This window comes from Lepisma saccharinum, chromosome 30 (genome assembly GCF_977018435.1).
Source record: "Lepisma saccharinum chromosome 30, izLepSacc3.1, whole genome shotgun sequence".
NCBI classification, from domain to species: Eukaryota; Metazoa; Arthropoda; class Insecta; order Zygentoma; family Lepismatidae; genus Lepisma; species Lepisma saccharinum.
The window spans coordinates 35,011,327-35,037,374 of NC_139258.1; the positions used below are offsets into that span (position 1 = coordinate 35,011,327).

General features: G+C 39.6%; 1 protein-coding gene across 1 annotated transcript in view; it reads left to right on the plus strand.

Annotated features, from left to right (window-relative positions):
- Nucleotides 1-1,015: 1,015 nt before the first annotated feature.
- LOC145981874 (disks large 1 tumor suppressor protein-like) overlaps nucleotides 1,016-26,048 on the plus strand; it is a 1,252,559-nt gene continuing 1,227,526 nt past the window's right edge. The window contains exon 1 of the mRNA XM_083115344.1: nucleotides 1,016-1,044. The gene's annotated coding sequence lies outside the window, so the exon portion shown is untranslated. The remainder of the gene's footprint in view (nucleotides 1,045-26,048) is intronic.

A 26,048-nucleotide genomic window follows, 5' to 3' on the forward strand; every position in this document is an offset into this window, starting at 1 on the left:
GTTTACATGTGCAATACAGTTTGTGTACTACGTGGTTTGTCACTAATTTCCGTTTTATTTCGTATAGTTCATTAATTGTCACCCTTTATATATATATATATATATATATATATATATATATATATATATATAACTATTAACACGTACATACCAAAATATTAAGGCAAGTACATGGCATTGCGCATTGTGTAGAACTTGCGTCAACTAGGAAGACTGTTGAGATTTCTGCCCTACGATTGGAGAACGAGTGGGTAGTTGCCATATCAACTATTCTATTGACTATTGACTGCTACACGCCACATGTAGCACACGTTTTTGGCCCAACTTTGGGAGATTGTCGGCATGTTTAGAAAATGGTTGGTAGTTTGTTTTGCCAACGATATATTATGAAGTGTAAGTGATTAATTTTGTTGGCATATATGATTGTTAATAGTCAAAGTTGTGCAGTCAAAGTTATTGTTGCTCCACCATTGGGAAATAGTTGGTTGGGACATCGTCAAATATTTCACACTTATGGCATAAAAAACGATTAGCATTTGCTAGCGTTGACCCAACCGTTTGTGATCCATGGAAAGCTTTCTTCACTATTCTGCAGCTTTCCAAGAAGTAGGTTGAAGAATTGACAACAGTGCGTGACTGCACTTCTTTTCCGTGCGTTTTTCTCTTCTAAATGCCTTCCTAGTTATCGACGATTACAGTGCCTATGCACATTTTTCTTTTGTACAGTAGAGAGAAAATTGTCATAAATTACTATAAATTATATTAATTATTAGTAGGCAGTACAGGTTGTGGTAAAAATCAATAGGGATTACAAGATGCGTGGTTGTTTTCAGTGTAGGGTGTAAGTAAGGTATTTTGGCATGTTTTACTGTAGATACGTGTAAATGGCAATTTACTCGTGACTGTTTTGTTAATGTTCTAATGAAATTTTAAACTGTAGTTCTATGCGTATTAACTCTAATGACTTTTTTTTTCTCTTTCTAGGTAAGTACTGCTTCTAGCAACAATTTACATTCGTACTATTTCGTACTATTTCATCTCCAGGTAAGCTTTTTCTCCTTTGATGTTTCTCTTTTTATTAGTTTGTGCCATTCGTCTTTCAGAAGGTAAATTACATGTTTTGAAAGGGCGATTTATGTACTATAGAAAACGTCGGTCAGCGATGTGTGTGTGTTAGCTTGTATATATATGACGCAGATGGCTGCTAATGAAGTTGTTCACTCTGTGGGAAGTAATTACGGGCTTCTCCAGAGGGTTCATCGGACGCGGCTCCATAAATGGATATAAATAAACGAGGAGAGTCGTAAAGAAAAATAACGTGCAATTTGACGTCAGAGGAGTCGACCCAAAGCCGTTAACCGTCGCTGGTTGTCCAGAAACCTAACGGCGAGGATGCGATATCGTAGTCTGGACGCGTTCATCGCCCAGATGCTTAGTACTATTCTTCTATAAGTCATTCAACTACTATTATTTAGTGTTCGTGTCGATCTCTCTAATATTATATACTCATGTGCAGGGCTCGAAAAATCCCGGTCGCCTGGTCGCCATGGCGACTAAAAATTTCAGCCTGGCGACTGTGATCTTTTGCTGTAATATGTACGAAATTTTGATGATTCTCCAAGTTCAAATTGCAGTACAGCGTAAGTTAGCATTTTTTTTATCAACGTTGTGAACATTCCATAGAGTCCGTAACAATTTCTTACCCTTTGTCCCCTAACACCCCATTTCCTGCTTTATCAATTAATTTAGCGAGGTTTTGAATACCGTGATGCTCAGCATCTTATACAGAGTGTTTCAAAAGTCGCACAAACAAACTTTGGAAATGTATATCATGACGTAAGAGATATTTACACCGGGTTTTCTGCATTATAAAGCCTCATCCATTGAGATATTTTTCAATGCTTAAAATTATCAGTTCACTCCGTACAGAAAATTATATAAATTAATAACTGACGGAAAGCAGCATTCATTTTTTTCCAGAAATGAACTTCTGAGTAAGAAAAATATGTAAGAAATTATCGAAGGGTCATAATTAGACATTTGATGACTGATGCCATGTCAGTCTGTCATTTGCAACCAATATTGGTGATGTGCAACATTTGATGAATTTTTGACTGGCGATTTTATGGATTGAGTGAAAAGTGCCATTTTTGGGACATAACTCCTTATATGGCAACACTAGCAGATCGAAATATTGCCAACAGTCGCATGCAAGATGTGTCTAGTATTGGCTATACATTTACTTGAAAAATTGTAAATCAAGATGTTGTGCAGAAATTGGACTCTTGAGAGAATCCTAGGCTGCCCCTGGTTACATTGAATTCTCTTCGCTCACTTTCGTCGCTACCGTGCCTGTTTTTTTAATTGATTCAGCATGGCGTATTCATTGGACCAGTGCGTGTGCATTGCTGAAAGGTATTTTACTACTCATTCTTACACTCATGTGCAAGAGGTTTTTCAATACAAATGCTCTGCTTCTGCTGTACCTCACAAAGCAACTGTTTTACAACCAGTCAAACACCATGATACGGTGTATCTATATAATGACTAATCCTGTGCCTCACACATTTCTGGCTTCGATTCTACTGCATTTCCGATTTTCCTCCAGTGTTCTTTCATTTTACAACATGCTGCTTAATAATAATAATAATAATAATAATAATAATCCATGGCTCGACAGCCCTCGAAAGGCCTATCTCCCGACTACCAGTCTCCATCACCGCCCTCCTTGGCGTTATGAAGCCAAAGTCCCCATGTTCGAACCCTGGTCATTGTATCAACGTGGTTGTCCAATCATTTCATAATTTATCCTCATTGTTGCGATTAACCAAAGAGATCGAAAAGCGATTGTTGCTTAGTGGCGGCGATTAGGGGTCAAGGTTGGCATTTGCCATCCAACTTTTTGCGACTTTTTATCCCAGCACTATGGCCTTGTCTACGAAGCGAGAGCAACCCCCCCCTCCCAGTTTTGGGACCCAATCGCCGCCACTGGCAACTAAAATAACAGTACAGAAAGAAACAAGTGCTGAAATAGTGGAAAACAAGCAAACAATTACGACATGATTCGATGTGCTGACCGATGCTGCCGTACGAAGGGGAATTTTTCTCGGCGTACGTATTTTCGGTGAAAAGGGAAAAGAGGAATAACTAGGGAGACAAATTTATGGTAAATAAAAACTGAGGAGAGCGGTAAATAAAATGTTAGATCAGCGGTATATCGCAGCGGTGGAAAAAAAAATTGACACACACTTTTTCATTATGAGAGAAAACAACATACAAAAGAGCTATAAATTGATAAACTATTTCATTTTTATATACTGTACACATACACAAGTACTTAGCTCTCCAACCAGAAAGAAAACATCAACACAAAATTACTTCATTTCTAAATTGCATATCTCAAGTGATTTATTCATTGTATGTATTTAAAGCATATCCTTATCTGATCGCTGCTACAGCTAGCAAGTTCAATGAAACTGGAAGTTGAGTAGACATTCGGGGGAAGAAAGGAATGCAGCTTGACAGGGAGCGAAGTTTTCGAAGTGAGATTGTGGTTCTTCAGCTGCAAGTGGTAGGAAACTTTAGGCAAACGATTCGTTTCAAATCGACAGTTTGCGCGCACAATCTCGATTGCCGGTTTTTGCTTGTTTTCTACTTAATTTGATGATATTTCACGGTTATTTCGCGAAAAAGCGTTCATTTCGTGGAAAAGCACACATTTCGCATTACTTCGCGAATAAAACTCGTGCATATTTCGTCATTGGGGGTGTAGTTACGTGCAGAATGTTCAAAATTGCATATTTTTTTCACATTTCGCGCATCGCGAAAATTCAATATCCCTAGGATTAACATTTAAAATATCAAAATTGCAGGCAATTTGAAGATATTCAGTTCACACATTCGTATGTGGAATACATTTTCCTTTCTTTCGTTGTATAATTTATTACCCGCAGAAAAATTAACCACGATTAATATTTTCATATTCCTTGGGATAAATTAATATATTTCCATTATTATCTGGCTTTTATAATTATTGTATACTAAGTAGTGTAAACTTAGTGTTTACGAAGCTTTTCATATATTTTTCTCGTCCATTCAATGAAACGTAATATTTCTGTGAATTACTGTTTTATACGAGTCATTGGCAATAGTCAGTGGCGGCATTTATGAGTTGGGGCGTGCGGAAGCAGTTGCCCCCTCACTTTTGCCACTTTTTGCCCCCGCACCTAATCTCCGATACTGCCAATAGTAATAACTATGCTATTAACATTAAGAATAACAGATAAACTTTTGTCATAACAATATTTTTCTAAGATTACAGGAAATTTGAATGAAAACGGGGAAATTCGAAATTGTTCTTTCTATTTGTGAGAACGCTGCATCGTGTGAGCCCACCAGTCAGATAAAAAATCGCTTAGCAGACATTCATTGGTCCTCGTGTAACTTTTGAGGTGACTGCGTCGTTTTATTTCCCCATATCTAGAGTTTACTGGTGCAAATTATTTACAAATAGAGCGTAAACTGTATTTTGTTAATTTTTTACAGCAAATTCCCAGAAAAACTATACAATATTAATACAATTGTGTTGCAAACTGCCATAAATAGTTGAAATAAGATTATGGTATTCTCTTTGCCACACCACTTTGTCGAAACATGTTAGAATTCCGTTCCAGCGACGACTTGACTTCTTAATGGTCCAGGAAGACCTTCTCGTTCTATCCCCTCGAAAAGACAGTTTAACTCACGACATTCGATCGGATTTGCGAAAAGCCTGCACGGTTTAGTTTTTGCGTCGGATCTTCCGGTGAGTTACGGCCAATCTCTGGCAAGTAGTCCCAAGTCCACAATACGGCCATTTAGTAGGCTTACAGAGGTCGGGCGTTACCCTTCTACAACTGAAGGGTCCAAGATCTAGTACGGTAAACTTCTATGGCCTCCGGATGACACCTAAGTTTCTCCAGATGCACTGCTCTCTCCAGGAATGGTCTCCTATAACTCTCTCGTGTCGCCTGCCTCCAGCGCTGGAAAGTAAAGCTGGACAAGATTTGTTCCAGCTAAAGGATGGCTCGTGACTTGTGTTTTATGTCTTTCTCACAGAGCAATAAGACGTCTGGTTCAGAATTTGTTGTCAATTTCCTCTTCGATTCTTCGTTCATCTTCAGTGACGTCGATCTTTGGACGGGGGGCCTATGACTCTACCTGCCCCTCCCAGTGGCACGCCTTTATACTCTTAATATGTATTAATTAGTGAACGATGATGATGATTGGGCATGGGCATCCTGAAGAAGGGTCAAAGGGAGTGCAACCCCTGGAAAATGAATCATATATTTCACACATCCTACCTACTAATTTCAATTCACTCGCGGAAGTTTGCGTAAAAGAGACTCATAATTCAGGGTAGTTACTCACCGCGAATTCTGCGTGAATTTTTCTCTGTAGACGTGAAAAATTACAACTCGTATTATTATAAGTCCCATGGAATTTATATATATTTATTAATGCCCTGAAACAAGTTTTCCACAGTTTAGCCATTATTTCTATCGAAGATGGGTAAGAAAAGAAATCTGCGTGGAAAATAAAACAGAATTCTCTCAATTCGTTTACTTTGTTAGTGTCCTTTGGAGAACAATCTATCTAACCGACTTAAAATTATTGCAAACTAAGATATCTTGAAGTTCATTAGGTAAATTTGAGTTTGAACTTCTTTTCAATTAACATTTTTTTTTTGTAAAGTACCTATATCCCGTAACATTTGTGACATGTGATTGTAGATGAATTTCTAATCTGTGTATGTGAAATGGCAAATGTAAACTCTGCACTTCAACTTATATATTTTTAATGTACGTTTTTGTGTCCTTGATGTTTTGGAAAGTTCGCCTTGAAAACCGGAATTATACTTGAATTTTATCATGGTCCTAGAGTGGCTACTCTGTAATTACAAGTAAGATTGGTACAGGGTCGTCGCAAAAATGAAATAACTTCAAACTGTAGGAGTGTCTTTGAAGAGGACTGCCCTATTATACTGTTTTAGGGGGAAGCAATCCCCCCCTTTTCTGGAAATATACCCATTATTTTGTGCCACACCCTGTACATTAAGAATTAGTCGTAACAATAAGGATGGACGATAAAGTAATGAAATGGTTGAAGAAGAATGACATGCCTTTACCAGAATTCGAACTTGAGACCTTGGCGGCGTAGAACGGAATACACTGGGTTGTGGAGGCCTTGTACTTATAGAAAGCATGTCCCTTGCATAATTTTCAAATAAACCAATGAGTAATACTTCTAACTTTCTTGAATATATCTTAATTAACTATCCAATCGATGCCAAGAAGAAATTACGAGATGCCTTAAAGGCTTGCCTACTCATCGCTAGATTATTTCCCCTAACCACAGTTTCGTCACTGTAGTTACAAGTCTGTTTGAAGTGACGTCTTTCCCTTCGGGGAGATTTTATAATTACATGTTACGCTAGAAGACTCCCTTCTCTCAAGACAAGAGAAAATTCGTCTCAGCTCTATAGGCACTTTCGATGTGAACTGGGAGTATGTTAGTTTTCCACCTCCTTTCACCCTTCGTTATCCTCCATTTCCACCCTTGAGTGATAACAAGGGTAGCTACCCTTGTGCTCCATAGGGAAACCCAGCTTGGGTCTGGATAAACTCCAGTCTCTTTGCAATGGAAGCGCTGGAGGTCACAGAATATCATGACAATGAGGATATCCCGGTTTCCTCTCCATGCAGAATCCTGAATAGATTTCGGAATGTATGAACGAATGAGCGGGTTTTAAAAAATCAATTGTGTGCACGATGTATGGCTCTTATAAATCGTCCATGAAAATCCCCACCAACATTAGCTTTCTGCATTCTCTGCGAAAGGCTTTCAGGACCTGCAAATCCCACTGTAATGGTCGTCTCTTAACTTACGCGTGGAGTAAGTAGATCAACTTGTATCCATGAATCCCCTGTGTTGGTTTATCCCGCTTGTAACTCTCAATTTACTGCGAACACCGTTTTAGTCGCTGTGTTCTAGGTTTTAACTTCGTTGGAATCCAGCGCAGCTTCTGTCTATCTAGAAGGTTTCATTAGTCTATTTTTCGAAAATTGATATGTGCAATGTGTGTGTAATCTTACCTCTTTATCTTTTTGTAGTAGATGTGGTTATTTTTTTTTACGTAAAATGTTCTCATCTTTAGTTTTGGTCTGTTTCATTTTTCCCTTGAAATGTATTGTTTCCGGGCTATTCAGTTTTTCTATTTTTTCCAGGCTTTTTTCAAGACTTTTCATGAGTAGGTAGAAAGAGAGAGAGAAGTAGGAAAAAGGAGAAAGAGAGAACGAGAGAGAGGTGTAGGAAAAAGGAGAAAGAGAGAACGAGAGATAGGTGTAGGAAAAAGGAGAGATAGAGAGACAGACAAAATTTGCTACTCCTCTCCTCTCTCTCTCCTTTATCCTACTTTTCTCTACTTTATCCTACTTCTCTCTCTCTCCTTTTCCCCACTTCTTTCTCTTTCTCCCCTTTCTTCTACTTTTCTCTCTCTCTTTCCTGTTTCTCCTACTTATCTTTCTCTTTCTCCTACTACTCTCTCTACCTTTTTCGGATATTTCATATGTTATTCCACTGATTTCTATGTGAACATGTATATGGATCGCCTGACCAGCTAACTTATTGCTTGGCGTTCTGTGATATTTAATTTTGAGATTAACTCAGTTTTTACGGAATAACACAAGAAGTTACAAAGGCGGTCGAGTAACCAAACAGAGTTATTTAACACAAAATTAAGGCAATGTTAATCGATAGTAATGTAAGATTTAAGCCGTAAATTGTATGTTTCCAAGTAGCAGTACATAAGGGCTGTTTTCAATGTGAGATTTAGTTAACAAGTAGTCTGGAGGGCTTGAGAATACATAATTAGAGGGAATAATGAACTATATTAACTCCAATAACAATCCAGGAACAGAATTATATGGTGTCCCAAACAAAAGTTTTGGGTAGGCTAACACCCATCCGCGCTGAACCTGAAATAGTCTCAATAAATAAATAAATAAATTAGATTTTTGGAACTTCACTAACGTATTTATCAAATGAGTCTGTAACTCTCTACCCTCCTTGCAAGTTACTTGAGTACTTTCACGGCATTATTATTTATTATTTGAAGTAGGGCTACACTTAAGCTTACAGCTTATTTTACACAGATTATCTTACTATAAAAACAGCTTTTTGCCCCACAGTATGGATGTTGTGTAATAAAATATACTCATATAATAAAATAAATCATAATTCAGTCAATAACTAGGATGATCATACAAAATTTCTGATTCGCTTCTTTGATTCATAGAGTGCAGTAATATCCCTTTGTTCGGCTATTTTTGGTCCTTGTTATGCAGATCAGCACAATCGTAAATTCCTTCCGCCGGTTATTTAATTTCTGTTGGTACCGTAACGTCCTATTATGCGAGTTACCGACGGATTATGTCATCGCGAATGTGCTGAAAATGGCAGATGAGTTGGGGTCTGGCAAAATGTGATTACATTCTGGGATAAAAAGAATTGGATTCCAAATCTCATTGGATGGTGATCGATCAAGCAGTTGGAATAGTAAACGAAATGTAAGTCAACAGCAGAAGGGAAGAAGCTTAGCGTATCGAGATTGAAATCTTGTTTCACTTCATGAAACTTTAACTCTCTTCTTAACACATGTAGGCGTATGTAATACTTTCGCGTAACTGGAGAGAAAATCATATTTTATTTGCCTATCGGAAACTTGTTGCCATCTAACTTAAGGACGCAAGCAATCTAACCTCACTAAGTGAGCTTTGCAAGTGTTAAGCCCGCTTTAGACGAAAGAATTTTCCTTAGCATTTTCTTAACATTTCCGCCAAGACCAAAAAGCTACCGTGTAAGGTGAAAAATTTTATGGCATTTCAGATGCAATGGCATATTTCATGGCATTTCTCAAGGATAGGATCCGTCATATTTCCATTCTTCGTAGCATAACCAATCAGAAGCGATCTCTAGGTCACGGGTGCAGCTGTAATGGCGGCCGCGTGAGATGTGAACAATGTATCACTTCACATTTATAAAAGCCCTTAACTATTCAACCGAGAGGAATAACGTTTCATATAAAACAATATTAGGTACAATACAATGGCGTTCCATAAATATATACTTTGCAACATTTACTGTACACGCATGGAATAATATTTTAGTTGTTTCAATTGTAAACACTGTACACTCGGCAAAGATGGTGTAAGTCAACGTGCCTTTCATGCTGTATAAGTTATACATTGCAATCGGAAAGATAACCGAAAAGTGTCATGAAATGCTTCCGTGTAGAGTACTATCTCCTATGAGATTTTTGGAAGCATTTACATAGCATTTATGCTAGCAAAAATGTTAAAGGAAATGCTTTTGTCTAAATCCGCCTTTAGATATGACTACATTCTGACTTTGACGCCGCGAGAAAATCTTGAGACACTAAGGGCGCCGTGAAACGAGAAAGTTTGGAAACCCGTGCAATAGGCTACAAGTTACAATGCAAAATTATTACATGAGGGATTCAGAACACAAGTGGTGTAACTTCACTTGTATAACTTAGAGGTTTGAAGTATCAACATTTCAGTGCTAGAAGTAAGTATCTCTTAAGATTCAATTTTTTGCTCATAGAGGTACCACTACGTTTATGCTCCAACAGCTAAACATAAGAATAAGCTATCTGAATGTGCCTTTCCCCCAAAACTGTGTTGAATGGAGTTACGTCACTTGTACTCTGAACCCTTCATATATTTGTTTAATATGTGGATTTCAACCGTGTTGCCGCTATAAATTTAATTAACCAGATATAGCCCTATTGTTTTCATGGTGATTGAAGTTCATCCCTAATTAAGAACCGTTCTGAACTTTTACATCCTACACACACCAAGTATTTTTATCCGTATCTATTGGTTCCAGATCCTACATCCTCCCGTGGGTACAACGAATGTCAGTTGCGAAACAGCGTTACAAGTAAGCATAATTACGTGATTGACAGTAATGTTTGCCATTGGGTACTGTGAGATTTACCAATAATACTCCTGTGCGTATGGCTATGTTTATCGAACAGTTGAACAAATATGTTTCCCATAAATGAAAGCTGTAGTAGGTGGTGCCATTGAACGAATATCAAGCGTAGATATGCAACGCCGTAGCTATGTTGTTTGCTAGCTCCAAATGATACATCAAATAACAATCGTTACCAAGCTGCCCAAGTTTTTGGAATAACGCTCTTGTTCGTATGGCAACGTATAAGCAGAGCGTATAGGTATAAGTTTGAAGTTATACCTGGTGGCCAGAATTGAAGTTACCCAACTCAGAGCCCTCTGTAGCCTGTTTGAGGCATCGTAGAACTCTGAAATTTGGTGAATCCACTATGCAGACCATGGGGAAGAGGATGGCGATAAAAAAAGTTCAATTTTCTGCCACCAGGTTGAAATGTGACGCTGTACTTCCATGATGGGTTGTACATATAATCACGTTATGTGATTTAGCTGAGTTGTTAATTAGAAAGACATTTGTTAGTGACTGGAAGTTGCGAGAAAATAATCTCTCGTTTATTGCAAGATTGCAAGGTAAAAGCAAATCCATAACCAATTGGAACAGTTGACGTCATTATTACAACCCATCATGGAAGTACAGCGCCACATTTCAATCTGGTGGAACAGTGGTGGCGATTTAGGGGTGGGGCGTCGCCCCCCCCCCCCCCCACTTTTTCCAACTTTTGCTCCCGCACTATGCTAAACCGCATCTACCAAGGGAAAATAAACTGTCCTTGTCCACCTAGTTCTGGAACCCACTGAACGTACATGTAAGAACAATAGAGGAACGAACCTCTTCAATTAAAGACCTGGCGAAGGTTCTGAGTTTTTAAGGGCTTAAATTAGCAAAGTAATTATGTAGACTAGAAGTTTCGAGAATCAATTCCTGCCACATCTATGCGGACTGCTGACAGTACCCTTAGAATGATAGGTTCTTCTAAATTATTTTTTTCTGATCAACACTTGCAGAAAAAATACCCACGTATACAACGCCATTTTCTTGTAGTTGGCGAATGTTTTGTCGATAGCTTAGTTATACCGCTGTCAATTCCAGCTGGCGGCTGGGAAACAACAAATCAGCAATCAGTTGAATTCACTTCGACTGACATCGGGCATTTTCTTGTTACAAGGCACGCCGGGACGAAACAAATGAGGGTTGGATACACAGCATGTTGTCAAACGTACTGTAAAATGTTACTGAATTAAAGTTGTATAATAGTACACAAACCACGAAAAATTGATACACAAAATACTGTACAAACAAGCCAATAAATACAACTGACAAAAACAGACGTACACTTGGCAACATTGCAACGGGAGAGCGATGTTACCCCTACAACTTTTACTTCGCAACTGAGACTGTTGACACATCGAGGCACATACCTCCGAAGACGATTGCTGGATAGATGGAAATATGTAGCAAAAACTAGGTCGGTCTCCAGTTGGAAGTGCGTTCAGTATAGTTATTGACGAGGCCTGTATCGAGTTTGTAATGATCCGCTGGACGATCTGCTGTTTGCGAACGGTCCTTGTCCAATCCTTCAGCGATCCAGCGGAACATGGGCGTGTGGAATTAGGTTAGAGGCGGCAAGTCACGCCAATGCAGCATGAATAGTTCATCACTGCTGCGGCTCCGGATTCTGTGTTTAATTTCATGCTTCAGTCGCTTGTTTGACATTCTATCTCCCCCTCTGTGTCTGCATTCTCTTCCTCTTGTTTTTCGGCCGTCGTGCTTTTCGTCTGGCCGTCCACCGACCGGGGACGCAAAGCAATTGCTATCGGATAATACCGTGCATTGACGTGCTCGCCAAATGATGCAATTCCAACATCTGTACACAATATATTTCTCTTTTGATCTTCACGTGCCTCTGTTTTCAATTATATTTTCAATATAACTACATAACGACTTTAGCGCTAATGCTGTTTTTCTCTCTGTGCAACTCTCAACCAGTGATGTGTACAGGAAGGAATATAATTGAACTTGTACTCTTAGAGAAAAGTCGGTCAGTTTTATTCAAGGCAAGGTAAACATAGAGCGAGGTCATAGCCAGAAACTTACTGCCAACAACCCAAAATTAAATTTATTTAATAGTTTCGCATCATGTGAGCTAATTATTATTATTAAAAGTTGTCCATTCGTTTTATTTTGCATTGTCAAAATATTTAAACTGACCTCCGTGGTGGCGTAGCACTCTTAGACACCAAGGATTTCGGGTTCGAATCCCGCCCTGTTTGTGCGAGTTCTTTGTGATCCCATATTCAGTTTCATTACATAGGCCTTCCCCGATAGCGTAGTGGTAACGTCGCCGCCTTGTAGTCAAGGGTTCCCGGGTTCGATACCAGGTGAAGGTACATTGTTGTTCAGATCCCAATTTAGACCGTAGGTACAGTCTCGATTAGCCTTTCTGTGCATAAAGGAGACTTAAAAGTAAAATGAAAAAAATAAATCAATTTCATCATGTCATCACCTATCTTCATCGTTGGGATTAGCCACAGGTGCTTGAGAAGGTGTATTCCGCAAATTGAAACAATATTGTAGTGTATAAGAAAAGGGATGACTTGATATTGTGGATCATAGTAACCAGTGACAACGCCAAATAGATACAGAGATGGACATCCCCCTGGTGACAAGTCACCGCCATATGCGGTATGGCGTCAGAATGTCACACGGGAGAGCAGGTTCGATTTTCTCGAAGGGCAAGATGAACAGATGATATTTTTACCATTATCCTTAGCACAAATACTCAGTTCTTATAGTAAGGGGTACATTAAATATAACTGCACTTTGCCAATATATCACCACCCCTCCTTTTGTCATCTTTTTCTAACAAAACGTCTGTTCGTAGAGCTCTAAAACTATTGAGAAAAATGTATTAACTGTTTCTGATTTCTCTAAACAGTTGCTGTTACTAAAGTTTGGTGTAATCCGTTACTTTGTCAAGAATTTGAAATAACTTATTCTGCTGTTCTGGAACTCTGTAATAAATACCTGAACCGTATTTCTTTTCAAATGTTTACATTATGATAATACACGATCGATCAATTTTAATGTTAGTTTAAGGCAATCAGCATAGGTGATAAACATTTACGTGTATTGACCTAATTCAGCATGTGTTTGGTTACGCGTTTCATGTGTTTATTAATTGTTATTTTACGTATTTACAATAGAGGAATAGAGAGTACAATATACAAAAGGTTTGTGAGAATTAACGTTAAAATACTTCACAGGTATTTTTGCGAGACTCTATTAAAATAATGTTTTTTTAAAAAAAAACATATCATGCAATTTGTAATCGGAAGATGTCACTAGAATTAGAAGAAGATAGCTAAAATTGTACTATTAAAAATATTTAACTTTGCATTAAATCAAGATTTGTTGAAAACATGTGCCTTAAATCAGGATTTGTTGAAAACATGTGCATTTTTAAATATTGTTTCCGGAAGACCAGACAATGTAAGGTTTTTACTGTATCGTTAAGCAAGTTTGTGCTATTGTGAAAGTTGAGTGTAAAGATTGTGAAATATGTGTGCTAAGAAATAATTTCGTTACTTTTTTCGAAAGAAACACCCTATTCTGAGAATGGAGTTTGTTTTCACCTATCACAAGATATTCTTTTTAATTCAATATTTATGAAATGGTCCAACCTTGGTATTTTGAACAGAAGTTCAGACATTGGTCTATAGATGTCTCTCGCTCTGTCTTTCTGAAGGAAAACAAAGAAATATCGAACCAGAAAATATATGATTTTATGGCCAGCTTGAAAAAAATATTTCAAGAAACACGAAAACAAGAGACATTCAATAATAGAAAAATCGATAAAATACATGTGAATTAATTCAACTTTGGTTTATTACAAAACTTCAATTGTGGAGCAATGTACTCTGGCAAAATTTGCGGAGGGGTCCGAGCCCAGTGAGCTCATGGTTGGCTACGCCAGTGGATAGGTCCTACTAAGTAGTTCCAGGGTTCATTCGACGTGGCAACAACGTCGTGTTCTCGGGGGAAGGCGCAAGACGTACGGCGGTGTTTCTTTTGTCGCTGGAATCAATATTCTTAGCCCTCCTGGAGACGCACGTAGCGCGCGAGAGAATCCAGCGCGTCAAACGAAGCCTGGAAGGATGTCATACGGGCAGACGGTGGTGAATGCGTGACGCGTGTCCCAGACTTCCAGTTTTTCAATTAAAGAACGCGGGGCTGCGGAAAACACGAAGATTTATTGACCTCCTCCTCCTTGACGGTTATTTGTCTTCTCGTTTCTAACTTGCGGTTCTCTTCTGTCTCTCAATGATCAGCTATCGGTCTCCATGAGCCTCATCTTACGGATATCCACCCCGGGTGTTGCATGTCTCTTTACAAAAACGACCCGTGAAGACAGCTCCAGCGTTTAACGGCACAAAATTGTAAGATATATCCTAATAATTAGGGCTATGAAAATATGCAAACCAAGAAGTTAGTACTGTTTTAATAGACCAGGAAAGTAATAATCGTTTTGGATGAGGCACAAATTACAAAATATATGCAAATATAAAAATTAGTGTTATTAATACAAGCCAGTTATTTAAGATTAATTATTCCTTTGATCTATGCCGCCTGTGAAGCTGGCCTCACCCACAACACTGGAAACGTTTAGCAACGCCATACACACAAGCATATTGTGAATGTATTCTCGGTCTCAGTGGTTGTGTGGTCGTCACGGTGCCCTCGCACATGATTTTTGAATTTTAAATGTCGTAGTGGTTTTTCGAGAGGAGAGTCATTTTCAAAAACGATTTTGATGACGAAGGATAAATATCCAGCAACACCATTACAAGATGGAAATTATTTTGTCACTCTCGTAATTGAAACAGACATGAGGTCCCGGGTTTGATACCCGGTGGAGCGACATTTCATAGTGGTTCAGATCCCACCTTTAATCCCACCAGTCCCGATTAGCCTGTCTGTGAATAAAGTGGATTTGAAGATTTAGAAGAGAAGGAACATGAACATGAAATTCCACAACATGACACTCAAATTATTGGAAATTCTTCTTTGTCCACTATAGCTCTCGTCTAGTCTTACGGCGGGCGGCCTACATGCTGGCAAGATAAGTGGGGAGCGGGGGATACGCCGCAGACCAACCAGACAACAGTGGCACCGCCGAGAGTTACGACGTCGCGGGAGGAAGTGCTGCGTGCATCTCATTCTACAGGCTGATTTATTTCTTATCGCGCTGGATTGGTTGCTCCCCACTTCCCTTGCAAGCATGTAGGCCGCCCGCCGTAAGACTGGGCAAGAGCTAATCAAACAATTCAGGTTTAAGGAAATTTGATAACTGTATTTTTATTTTTAACACGCACAACACGCATTTGTATAATACGCAAGTCTTATTCTAAGCATAAGTTTTCACAAAACTACACATCGTATTTTCACAACATTAATCCATGTTTTCTTTTCACCCATTGAAATTGGCGTGAGAAAAAGTTCAGCACATTAAGGTACATCAGCATACTCTGACGTCATCACAATGAGGCTAAATATTACAAATAAACACTCACAAATAACGATCACAATTATTTATTGCTTTGGTTTATTTTACTTCGCTATTCTGCCACTTTTGGCTAATCGCGAAGACGAGGATGAGTGACGAAATTTGTGAATGGACTGTCACAAAGAACACTCATGCCTCGGCCGGGATTCCTAGCGTCGTAACGCGCTGCGCTAACCACTCCGCCATGGAGGTAGGCAAGAGTTATTTACATTCTGTAGGCTATCACTGCACTCGTACAAGTCATTTTTTTTGTAATGGTAATCGTGATGAAATTTCTTAAGGATATCGTTATGCGAAAACAGGGTTTTTTTGGGGGGGGGCTTGTTATCTTTTTCGTCGTTATGTTGTGCAGAAACTATAGAAGTACGGCACAAAAAGCTTGAAAGCGACGGAGGATACGAAGCATCTTTTTGGCTGCGGCCCTGCGGCAATGCAAAGGGCCTTTCTGAGAAAGCCGACAGCTTCTCTCCTCATGAGTTCGGTGGCCGAGGGAACGGGAAAGATATCGTCTCGGACGGTCGGGAGTTGCTTTCCAAACTGCTTATCTGGAAGCCGCCTCCGTTGCGCGGGAAAATAACGGGCTTCACATACAGATAGATACACGCAAGGAATGGAGAGTCCGTGATCTCTTTAAGGTATGCGAGGAGACTGCGGAGCTCTGAGATAATCTCGGCTGCTTCCGTTCGAGAGACATTCTCCGGCATGGACACGGTCGATATGTTTCGTACGACCAGATTCTCAGTCACGCTCGCTTATCGAAGGAGGAGGAACTCTTAGGTCTGGCTTCGTCGGCCTCTCAGCTGTTATTTTATTAAAATGGTAAAGGAAAGAAAGCTAGGTGCACATTCGAAATTTAAGGCGAGGAGTGACAATTTCGCACTAGGTAAGCATTTATTTCAGTATCGTCGGAATGTGCACTGCTAATGAAAAAGCAAAACATAGGACAAGAGGGTATGAATTTCTCTCCGTGTTGAAGTAGAAGCTGGTTTTTAAGTTTAAGATTAAGATACGATCTATAAAAATATGATGAATAACCGACAAACAAGTTCAACTTCATGTTACGGCTAATCAAATGGAAGATTCCTAACACAAGTAAAATCTTCAACCTGTCCTCTTTCCGTACGTGTATTTTTCTACACCGTCGGAAGTTTGATATTCCCAGGAGCGCAAGTAAAACAAAACTTCCATAAGCGTAATGCTAAGTTTACTCCCCGTCCTACAACCATTCAGCGCACAGATCTCTCTTTCTCCAGCTTGCCGCGGGGAAAGGTCGGTGGTGGAGGAGCACTTTAGGGTTCTTGCCACGGGTTGGACATGGAAACTGTTCCTCGTGACCTTAAGGAAAATACTTTCAAAGTCATTCACTCATTCCTTGATGTTCGAAAAAAAAAATAGGGGACAAGATGTATGGTCTGCACCAGGAGGGGGGTGGTGGTGGTCGCGCTTTACGCAACTAATTTTTGTCAATACTAATAATAACAAAAATAAATATGTGTGTATATACGAAGGCTCGGCAACTATATTTTTTCTCAAAGTTAATCTGTGGTAACACAACATGATCGTATGGCCCGTAGAACGTGGCACTTGTAGAATGGGGAGACGTCACTAGATGGCAGTGTGATGAATTGTTATGGTACAGAAGGCAGTGGTAATTCATTGTTGAGTCAACCGTCGTGCCACGGCGTGAACAGTGCTGGTGTATCAAAATAGCATTTTTTTCTGGAGAGAAATACCGGGAAATGCCACAGGGAGCTGGTGGAAACTATGAGGAACTGGGTCCTCATGTGTGTGTGTGTGTGCGCACGTGAAAGAGCTAAACCAAAAACTATAATCCATGAGGACCAACGAATGCGGCATCTTTATACACATGTGGTGGCACAGTTAGCACAGACAAAACTTAAGTATTAGTTACTAATCAAAATCTAATGATAGCTAACAATTCATTTGAATCAGTTTTTAAACTCAAATACTTGTGCGTAGTGGTAACGTAGTCGCCTTGTCCCTGATTCGATATCCGGTAGAGGCACATTGTACAGTTGTTAAGACCCCACTTTAAACTGTAGGTCCAGTTCCAATTAGCCTTTATTTGCATGAAGTGAACCTCAAAACAAACTCAATATTTATGAGTAATATTAACATAATCACTTACACTAAAGAGGAACATAAGTAAGGAGTTTCTGAAAATAAAATACTAAGGCTGGGTCGTACCTTGGCCTCAGAGACGCAGTTTTTGAAATTCATTCTCTTTTCGAAAAACCGCTGTGATATCCCAAAATCTGAAAAATTACATCTGCTTGGAATTGTTGTTACAGAATTCAAGTAAATCTTTGTGTGGTTGATTAGATTCTAGCAATAGTTTAATAGGCTTACATAACCAGGAAATTATTACTAATATGTAGACAACAACGAAAGCAAACCACAAGAAGATTCACGTGACTGCTGCTGTAAGCAGATGCAATTTTTCAGATTTTCGAACATCAGAGCGGTTTTTCGAAACGAGAGGAAATTTGGAAAACGTCTTCTCTGACGTCGGCCAAACGAGCGCTGTTTGTACCGAAGGAGTTGAAACAACAGGTGAATGGAGAAGGATAGACAACACTGAACTGCATATTTAATATCCATCCCTAAATCAAGATGACTTTGGTGTGGAGGGCATGCAGCTTACATGGGAGTGGCAAACCTGATGGTAAGAGTCCTGTGGGAAGCCCAAGACGAATGAGAATGTTAAGATAGATGGTTAAGAATGAATTGATGTTGCCCGCGATAGGGACTGGTAGAGAACATATGTTGCTGCAACAATGAAGCTTTGAGTTTAGTAAAAAGAATTACTTACATATGACAAGAAAACAAGTTCCAATCAGATATTTTTTCCCATAGCCTCGTGCATTTCAATCGCAAACATAACTCTTTCCTCGAAAATGAGAGAACGAAGATAAAAGCTTTGTAGGCTTTGACGACTTGTGATTCGCGTACCTCCTGTTATTTTTAGGAAGAAAAGAGTAGCGTTTGAGATTGAGCGAGCTCTGATTCGTGTATGAATAATAGAAGATCAGCGCGTACTTCGTATTGAAACAGAGTTTTTTTTACCCCTTCCCTTTGCTCCGCGTCCAATCTCCCTTCGTTTTGTGTAAATATTGACTTCAAGTGCTGCTGAACCAGAAATGATTTTCGATTCATCTGCCTTTTCCCGTTTTCATTTTGTGCTCTACCTTCTTCTTGATCTTTATCGCTTTTTTCCTAAGTAATCTCCAATCAGTGATGTTAAAATTCTCTCCTTTTTCTTTATTCTCCAGTATTCCGTAAGTTATGGACAGGACTCGGAAATTGAAGACCTCTGATGATTTCTAAACCTTGGAATAACTTCTAAATCTTTAAAAAATGGCGTATAAAGTGATTTAGAATTGATGTTGGTCGTTACAGATGTTCCCGGGCTCGAGTCCCGATATTAGCATAGGTGTTCTTTGTGAGTGCTCCTTTATGATCACTCATCGCCACGATTAACTCAAAATGTCAGTGAAGTAAATTAACGAAAATACAAATGTTTAATACTTTTGAATCCATGTTATATTTTTCTTGAAATGGGATATGTGATGTGTATGTGTGTATGTATGTATGTATGTATGTATATATATATATATATATATATATATATATATATATATATATATAAACACACACACACACACACACACACACACACACACACACACGAACGAACATACACACACACGAACGAACATACACACACATATCCCCCTTTGTTTACTAATATGTACTCTCTCTCTGTCTGTGGCGTTCAAGCGGTGATTCTTTCTGAAAACATCCAGATGTGTCCACGTATACCCTGGACTGCATTCTTGGAGACTAACGAAGCTGTGGGTGGCATCTTGGCTCACACTCAATATAATCCTGTACGGGCTTGTGTTGTGTGTCGTTCATATGTGTTTTGTAATTGTCCTTTCATAGATTTCATCTCATCACTTTTCATCCCCATCTCAGCGATCAGTCAGAAGTAGCAGAAAAACGAAGTAAAATAATTAAATCAATATACAGGGTGATTAAAAATGTTAGCACTATACAGGAAATATATTTGTTTCCGTACATGGAACAGGTTCCAAACATGCGTGGGGAGCTTGTGAAAACATTGTCATGTAATTTTCTTCAATATTATTCATTAAGGAAGTAAACTTGGACGGTGAATAGTACATTTTCTATTTCCCATATAATGTTAACATTTTTTTAAAATCACCCTCTATTTTCCTATTCATTTTCAATGATAATTCCTATGCAAGAGTGAAAATTAACAGGTCAAGAGGTACTCCTCCCCCGACGTACTTCGATGGGGACCAAAAGTGGCTTACGCCCATGCATCCGCCCTCGAAAGTGACGAAAGTGCCCTGCCATTTTTTTTCTTACCTGCGGGAACTTAAGTATTGGAATTCAATTTTTTCCCCGCTTTCACTCTGGACCATTTTCGCCATCAGAAACATCCCGTTACCTTGAGAATTTTTATAGCCCATCTGCACCTTTAATTCCCGCTCTGAAAGTCAAGGCGGAGGGAGTCGAATCGAGAACCCATCTCGCTTGGGCGAAGATTGAGCCCGTGTTGTTTGCCATCTGCTGCATTATTTACGAGGTTATGCCTTTGCACGTAGGGGCCCGCGGGCCCGAGCAGCGCTTCGGCAGCATTACGGGCCCCGTTTTACGAGAAACGCGACGTACAGGACTTGCGCCTCGCTCTCTGTTGCTGCATTATGTACACAATACGCCATAATCGCGTTTTATGCTATATAACTCAGCCTAGCAGTTGGTGCAGTTTGTAAAGTGCGCTTTTTGGAAACTCTATTCTACCTTGAAAGGTTGTTACGCGAGTGGATATGATATAACACCCCATTCGAGCTGTGACGTAGCCCAAAGTGCTGTTGTTCGTTACTACAGTTACCCTTATTGTTCTTGTTTAATTTGTTTAACGCATGGTGCGTCAACAACTTGGCTATTTGCTCCCACCAAGAGATGTATTTGTAGGGATTTTACTGAGAAAAGCAAGTTCTAGACTCATTGGGACTTGTCGAGACGTGACCTAGTACGCGGCAGGCTTCTGTAAAGTTCAGACTTATGCCCCTTGTAGTTCGCTACACTTTTTGATTACTTTAAATTTTGATTTGCTTTATTTTACTTCGGTTTTTGTGCCACTTTTGGCTAATTTACGAAGATGGAGATGAGTGATGATGTGACGAAATTGATGAATTGACACTCACAAATATCCACGCAAAGGCCGGGATTCGAACCCGGGACCCCTAGCGTCTTAGCGCGAAATGCACTTTTTGACTCTCTCTGCACTCACGCGTCTAGTTGGTTACACGGTGCAACACGACTCGTCTACTTCGTTGATTTGGTGTCACGTAGTGTATTAAGTGTTTGCACAGTTTGCGCTGCGTTCTGAAGCGGTGTACAGCGTTTTGATAGTCACCAATCAAATGACCGCTGAAAGGAGCAGACAGGCCTGTGTTGAATCTTTTGAATTTGAGCACAACTTGTCGTCTATTTGGTTGGTTATTTTCTTTGCACAAGCCTGACACTGGGATACACATTCGCTACACTTTGTGTCAAAAAGTGTTATGTTCGAAATCTTGATATACAATAATTTATGATAGGGTGATGCAGAGAAACGGCAAAATTTGAATAAGGAATTGGCAACACTGTGGCGCCGGCATTTGTTCGGGACCGATGCGACATCATTGAGGAGGCTTTGCCATTTAGTACTGATTGGAATGGTTCGGAGCGTGCTTTCGCTGTGAAAGCTTTTTATAAGAACGGTGATAGTGTGACTGCAACGAAAAAGGGTATTAGGGTATTTCGGCAGCATTACCAGCTAGGACGTCAAGCTCGTGTCCCATCGGGAAAATTCTTGTCAGCTTCACGAGCGTTCATTACACAGCACCAAGGTTACAGTATGGTGTGCAGTGTCAAGTCATGGTCTTTTCGGCGCTTATTTTTTTTTTGAAAGTGAGGAAAGTATTGCAACAACAGTGACATCAGATCGATATGTTGCTATGCTTGAAACATTCTTTGCAACGAAGTTGCACGACGCACATCTTGACACCGACAACATGTGGTTTGAGCAGGACGGAGCCACATCACATACCGCTCGACAGTCGATGGAGGCGATTCACAAATTGCTTGGAAGGCGGATCATTTCACGTAACGGTGACATTTCATGGCCTCCGAGATTCCCTGATCTCAGTGTTTGCGATTTCTTTCTGTGGGGACATCTGAAAGTAAAGTGTACAGCACACGTCGTGCAACCATTGCTGAACTGAAACAGAATATTGCAGCAGAAATCACTGATATTCCTCGAGACGTCCTAGCTGGTAATGCTGCCGAAATACCCTTTGCACTGCAGTCACACTATCACCGTTCTTATAAAAAGCTTTCACAGCGAAAGCACGCTCCGAACCATTCCAATGCTGCATTACTAAATGGCAAAGTCTCCTCAATGATGTCGCATCGGTCCCGAACAAATGCCGGTGCTACAGTGTTGCCAATTACACATTCAAACTTTGCCGTTTCTCTGCGCCACCCTGTATTTGAAAACCAACGTGACGTATTGAGACATATCGCAAATATCTACTTCGTTTATCGGGTCCTCCCAGATGGTGTTCAGGTAACGCTGTCGCCTTGTAATCAAGGGGTCCCGGGTTCGATACCCGGTTGAGGCACATTGTAATTCAAACGGTAGGCCCAGTCTCGCTAAGACTATCTGAGCATAAAGTGCACGTAAACTTTGTTGATCGTAATTGCAAAGTTCATCCTTTGCTGGCAACTGTGTTTTTGTGTAGCATTGCCTCATACATTCAGGATAATATTCATATTTTGATCATTTCGCGCCAATTTTCTAATCTTTAGTGTTAATCCCTACAATCTGGAAAGATAACATAAGTTTACAACGGTAATCCACTCCTGATCAGAGTCGAACCTGTGACCTGTGGCTTCGTAGTGCATTGCACTGATTTCTTCACCAGTGGTGGTGTGGTTAGTACAGCGCGGTAAGAAGCTTCCCGGGTTCGAATCCCGGCCTGGGAGTTATTTGTGCCATCTTTGTCATCAATTTTATCATATCATCAATTATTCTCATCTTCGAAATACAAAGACCCGGCGCGTTTAACTCTCGGTAACCATGTTTCTGTATTAAATTTGAGGTGTGATATTTTAATGCTGCAGAGAATTGTTATTTGGCGCCACCAGTTCTGGTAGCGAGAGCCCCTTGCACCTGCATTGGTTCCCTTTCCATATGAAGATTGTGTCCTTTCCCCCCTTCCGATTTTAAATTGATTCCTCTGTTCCAGACCCAGAAAAAGCAGTGGTCCAAACCGAATCAGGGTTGAACCTATGCCTGCCTCTAAAATTTTTATAAACGAAAACAAAATGCGATATTTCCCCCGTGCAGGTCTATTTTTCCATTTCGCGGCGGAGGAGAAACGATAGAGCCGTATCTGCGGCTGTATTAGGGAGAAGGCAGTCCCTCATCTCTCGCTTCAACATGTTTTCTTGGCTTCTCCATAAGCCAGACCCACAGCATCATTCTTGGTCCATGTTGATATTGGAAGGAGGGAAAAACGGAGAGGAGGACGTCGAAGGAACAAAATGAAATTCTGAAGTTTGCGGGGGGGGGGGAAAGAACTGCATCCCGCGAGATTGGCCTATAAAGGAGAAATAAATTGCGTGGAGGTCCCCGGAGTGGTCCTGACCCCGAGACCTTCAATCTTTGTGGCGGGTGATTGGGTGGGCGTGCATGAAAACCACATTTTGCGCTTTTTTTCCACTGTGTTTTACGATCAAGGGGTCCTTTTCCGTATCTCCTTTCCGTAATATTTTTTTGGTACTAGCTGCTTAGATCTCTGTAGGACTATTTCCGGTTGTTCCTATCGCATCGCTTAGATCTCGTAACTGTTTAGAGTTGGCTCATTTTTCCTTTTCCCCCTTCTTTTAACTTTGTTTATATACTCTATGCTTTACAAAGACCAGCGGATCAAGATCAACTGTTCTTGAGTTTGTATTTAAGTGCGGTTTGCTCACTTTAAAATACGTTCTATGTTCTCTCCGGATTTTTAGCATCTCTCGCTCTTCCTGTTCCTCATTCTTTCTCTTTCCTTCTCTACCTCTCCCCCACTCCTTCTCATATCTTTCGCTGTCTTTGTCTCTCCCTCCCTCTCTTTTCCTCTTTATTTATCCTCTCTTATTCTCTTTCTGATATATCTCTCTCTCCCTTCCCTCTCTTTTTATATCCATCACCGTTGTAGTTCTCTTTACATCTCCCTGTTTCTCTCTTTTGCTCTCCGTCTCTCTCTCTCTCTCTGTTCATTTGCGTTATATTTTTCGGTAAATAAGTTAAAATTTTTAACATAATTTTTTGGTAATATAATTAAGCCTTGTTTCCATGTTTTTAAATTTTAATAAACTGCCTTGGTCAGCAACTTTAGTGTTTATAATTTTTTGTTGCAAATATTCTAAAATGTCAGTATTATTCGTAGTGGATTGATTGATTAGGTTGGTTTTACTACACTTTTCTGCCACTTTTGACCAATTGCGAAGATGAAGATGAGTGATGAAATTAATGAAGGGACGCTGACAAAGAACATCCATGCCCAGGCCGGGATTTGAACCCGGCGACCTCTGCCGTTCTTACGCGCTATGGTAACCACTACGCCTCGGAGGCAGGCTCATAGAGGATTGAATTTGTCTATTCTTAATGTTGGTGTAGATATCTTACATTAGGGTACAATGTGACAAAAATGTACTTTCTGTAGATAAAGGAAGAGGTAAGAAGACAGAAATATAGAGAAAGAAGTAGAAAAATGGGACATGTAAAGAGAGAGGCACAGAAATAAGAAGATACTCGTTATCTCCAGGCACGTGTTGTTCACGATACTTGATAATGTTGTGAAAATCTTGGAAATATATATAATGTACATATTCATGTGGATCGTACGAGATATGGATTGGAGGCATATAACAAAATATCCAATTTTATGAAAGCTCTTCGTTCTCCATTCCGTTGCGTGAATTTTCTTGCCAAATGGAAATATGATTGCGTTGACTAGTGTGGCCTGTCCGCGGTCTCGCTCCCGTGCCTGAATCTTGCATTGATTTATCTACATCCCCTAACATCCTCCCAAATGTTCTTCCAACCTCACTGAATTTTGTTCAAAAGCCCAATTTATGATCATATTGGTGATAAATTCACCCTAGAAGTGGCTTTATCCCCCAAAAATTGAAAATCCTGGATATAACCTGCGAAATATTTCGTGACATGTCCTGATTCAAAGAGTGTGGACATCAGAAAATTTGTTTCGAGTGGGCGAATATTTTCAGGCCAGATTCCTGGGGAGCCTGGTTCTTCCTTACTCTCTTTTCCTATTTCTTCTTCTGCTTCGCTATATCTTTCATTCTACTTCTCTCTCTTTTTGTATGTTTCTTTGCGTCTTTACGCCGGCCCCGTGGCGGAGTGGTTAGTACATCGCCATGGGTCCCGGGTTCGAATTCCGGCCTCAGCATGGTTGTTTGTGAGTGTCCATTCAGCAATTTCATCATATCAACTTCATCTTCGCAAATTAGTCAAAGTAAAATAAATAAAATCAATCAATCTTTGTGTCTTTACTTCTTGCTGTCTCTCTTTCTCTCTCTCTCTCTCTTTTGTCTGTCTGTCTGTCTGTCTGTGAGAGAGAGAGTTTCTCTTTATCATTCTCTCTCTTCTTTCTGTCAGCCATTCATTTTATATCTGTGTCTCCGTCTGTTTCGTCTTTCATTCCCTCCATATATCTCTTTATTTCTATCTCACTCTTTACTTGATTTCTGTTTCTCATGCTTTCTATCTCTTTCTTTATTTCTGTCTCATTCTTACTATTTCTCTCTTACTTCTCTCTAGTTCGCTATATTATTCTCTGCCTCTTTATTTCTCTCTCACTCTCTATTTCTGTCTTTAACTTTTTCTCATACTCTCTCTTTATTTCTCTCTCTAATTATCTTTCTCTGCATTTCTTCTCTATTTATTTATTTATTTGTCTCTTATTTCTTATGTATTAAATTTTCTCTCTCATTATTTCTATCTTCTTCTTTATTTCTGTCTGTCATTCTCTCTCTCTCAATTTCTAAAACATTAAAATGCTGACCAAAGACAAAATTTATTGTATAAAAAATGTACACTAAAAACGTAACGTTTCAACCCTTTAACAAGGTCTTCTCCACACGAAGATTCACAATAAATTCACATTCGAATTAAGAATTTATTGTGAATCTTCGTCTGAAGAAGACCCCTGTTAGAAGGTGGAAACGTTACGTTTTAATGTGTATTTTTTATACAATAAATGTTGTCTTGGTCAGCATTTTAATGTTTTACGTATTAATATAGAAACAAGCCTTAACAGTGTTCTCAATTTCCGTCTCTTATTCT